This window comes from Poecilia formosa, unplaced genomic scaffold, assembly GCF_000485575.1.
Source record: "Poecilia formosa unplaced genomic scaffold, Poecilia_formosa-5.1.2 Scaffold784, whole genome shotgun sequence".
In the NCBI taxonomy this organism is placed as follows: Eukaryota; Metazoa; Chordata; class Actinopteri; order Cyprinodontiformes; family Poeciliidae; genus Poecilia; species Poecilia formosa.
In genome coordinates, this window is record NW_006800723.1 from 95,373 (window position 1) to 99,148 (window position 3,776).

The window sequence follows — 3,776 nt, forward strand, 5'->3', positions numbered from 1 at the left end:
TATATATATATATAATTTTAAAAAATAACCAAACTGAATATTTGGTTATTTTTTTAAGCCCCTCTGTCATTTGACAGGTTATAATTAACACCTTTGACTGGTTCAAATGGAGACATGACAGACTTTACGCAAAGATCTCATCGCAGAGGCAACTAAAATCAATCAATAAAAAAAATCCTTTCTGAATATCATCTCATGGACACTGAACTAAATGCGTCTTTCTGACCTGGAGCTGACAGCATGTTGAAGAGTGATGGACAAGACACCTTGATAAGGAAGCTCATTGAAAACCTTTAGTTGAAATGGCGCCTTTAACACCAGTCTCCAGTACAGAACAGAGAAAACTAAAGACAATGCAACGTTGTTTTAATCCATTTATAGTCTAAACAGAGAAGCCAGCAGTTTATTTTGAGGAAATAAATAAAGGTGCAGAAGTTAATTAGATCCATGCAGAGTGCGCTGCACAACCAATGCTTTATGTGTGATGGGAAATATACAATAGTTACACTGCTTACGTTAATGGTGTTTTAAAAACAAAACCAGTAAAAACTTAACTGAGTTGATATGTCAGATGAGCATAACGGTCAGAAAGCTTACCAAAAAACCTGGAAAATAATTTAAGTCTTCGAGCTGCGATGTAAGATGCTGGTTCTGTTCTCGCTGTTGAACCGCTGCTACTATGGAGGACCAAAACTGACATAATAATAAATAAAAGAATAAATATATTTTTTCATTTGCTGTATTTATTTCTGTATTGTTTTGTCGCTGCATCGTTATGTTAATGAGGTGGGCTGCCTCATAGACTGTCCAGCTCTCTATTGGTCAATAAACAGGAAAGAGAACGATCCGTGTGCAGATCGATTGTGAATGCCTGCGCTGTGGTCCTCTTCGGAGAGAGCCTTTGAGACCCTTTTCTATACACACACTTAAACACGCACACAAACCCACTCTTTCACTATTCTCTTTACTTCACTAGGAAACTGCCAGAAAGCAGGTGGTTCATACAACTTTTGACGGGAACCTTTTCTGTTCCTGTGGGCAAACTCCACCCACACTGAGTGGACACTCAGCAGAAGTGGAGGGGTACGGGGGGACATAAATACTCTCTGCAAGGGAGTCCTAAACGCATTACACACTGAAGGTACATGTGATATTGTCACTCTCAGAGATCAGGAAATGAGCCGCAGGGAAATAAAAAAATGACAACCCTGGAAGCGCTGGAACTTCTCGTTGATCATGCCAGGGCCGACTAGGATGGCAGTAACTCACATCACAGACATCAAGTCAGTCGAGCTAAAAAAAATACATTTAAATATTTTTAAAAAATGTATTTACATGTAAATACATTTTTTTATTTACATAAAAAATGTAAATCACATTTTTTATGTCCAAATGAGTAAATTGTTGTCATTGATCCTTCATTTGTGAGGAATACAAAAACATAATTGCACAAATATTGATTGAAATGGTTAGTATAGGAGTTAATAATCAGACACAAAAAAGATTTGGAGGACTCTTGGTTTCTGACAATATTGCATGACTAAACACTCTCCGGGTCAAATTGACCCACGAACATTATCGCTGTACCTCAGAAACGAACATAACAGGAGGGTAAAATCAATATTTAAAATGCTTTTCTAAACAACAGTGTTGGAAGATGCAAGTGATTTTTGTGAAACTTAACAACACAGCACTGAAAGGCAGCGGTGTACGTGTATATTTCCTAACTGTGGCTAAAGCTACTGCTAGCTGGTTTATTCTCCGATCGGAGGCTGTTTATTATATATACAGTCAGAGAATGGTGGATTGACAATGAGTAATAACGGTTATCTAACACTTAAATGCTGTATTATTAAAGTTGATAAATAAAGTGAATCTCTAAACGTTACAGTACTTACAGAGCGGTGTATATTTTTCCTAACTGTGGCTAAATCTGCTGCTAGCTGGTTTAACATTGTTAACTGCCAGTCTGTCAGTCAAACCTCTTACTGTAAAGCAGAAGAGGACAGAGGCTGATTTTTAAACTTTTGCTGATGAAGATAAGATTAGTGGATAAGATCAGCTTCACATGTAAGTATCAGCAATCATGATCCCCCAAAATTAAGGAAATCGGCACCCAGAAATCAGTTGGCCGATAGACGTATCCTTTATTACACATGTGTACAATGTAAACAGCACTGCCAGAGATGCAATAAGTTTATAGCAGGTGTGTGAATGATGTAATGATTGGACTGCTCATTGCAACCAGTCCACATTGTTAGAACTAGAGGGCCCCAAAACAAAATTTTGCTTGGGGCCCCATGGAGGCTTGGGCCGTCCCTGAGTATGATCCTTTAGTTTTTCAGGTTTTATTATTTATCCTGGTAGGTTCATAATCACTTAATATATATTCATTTTCCATGAAACATTTCCAAATAATGATTGATGGACTTTCTTACTTTTTACAATATAGATGTCTGTTAGAGGTATGTTAATCCAACAGAAAATGATTTGTAACAGACCTTTATTTAGCCCAATGGTTATGTTCATTATTTTACCTGTCATGATTGGTTTAACGGATTTCACCCACATGCAGGAACACCAAAGAGAGGGATGTAAAAAAATGAAAAGTTTATTTTCAGCAAGCAACAATTTAAGGAAAGCTGGTCCGGAAAACTGCTCGGCTGATCTTGGTGCATGGCTCAGAGCGTTCTAACGACTTGGAGGGGGTTGGTTGGTCCTGGAGTTCTTTCTAACTTATGGATTTGCTTCTCCGTGGAGCTTGGTGGTTCGGTGAGTGGCGTTGGAGGGCGGACAGGGAGGCTTGTCCTTGTAAGCGGCTGAGTCTAGGTGGAACGGCCGGTCGGAGACTTCTGAATGGCTGGCAGAATCTTACAGTAAATTGTGAGGTTTGGCTTTCAGACATCTATGGGGTAAGATCCCATGACGTCGTTGGAGAAACCAGTGGTCAGGCAACCCGATGCGGAAGGATCCTGAGGGGAGCAAAAACCCGCAATGAAGTACAATACAAAAAACAGGCAGATCTCAAAAAACTCAGAGCAAAACTCTGAGGGGCTGGAGGTACCATCTAAGGTTGACACCCTGGCGTCGAAGTACCGGCGTTCCACCCTTCTTATGCTGCCGTCAATTAGATGATCAGCCTCCGGTGAGAGGATGACATCATCACTGAAACCACAGCCCGCCACCTCTCGGACTCCATCTAGTGGGGAGATAACTCAGCAACCAAAAGACCACCTAAAAAAAACCCAGAACCTAACAGTACCCCCACCTCAACGGTCGCCAGCTGGCGGCCGAGAAGAGCTAGAGGGTAGTGAAGACCGATAATCTGAGACCATGGTCGGGTCCAAAATGAAGGAACCAGGGACCCACATGCGATCCTCCGGACCTTAGCCCTCCCAATCATCGAGGTACTGCCAACCACGACCTCGCCGACGGGAGTCCACGATCCGGCGGACAGTGTAGACTGGATGGCCGTCGATGTCTCGCGGGGGAGGAGGGGACTCAGAAGGAGGGGAAAGGTCGCTGGTCTGAATGGGCTTCAACTGAGACACATGAAAAGTGGGCGCCTACGGTCAGCAAACCTCTTGTTGCGGAAGGAGGTACTGTTGAGGGCCTCAGTAGTGATTCGCCAGACGTTTTTACAGCGGCGGATGTGATGTTGGACGGATGTTACAGATATGAGGGATTCGTCAGAGGAGAGTAGTGGCGGCTGATAACCTATGGAGGCTTCAAATGGAGACAGACCAGTGGCAACAGAAACGTGACAGTTGTGTGCA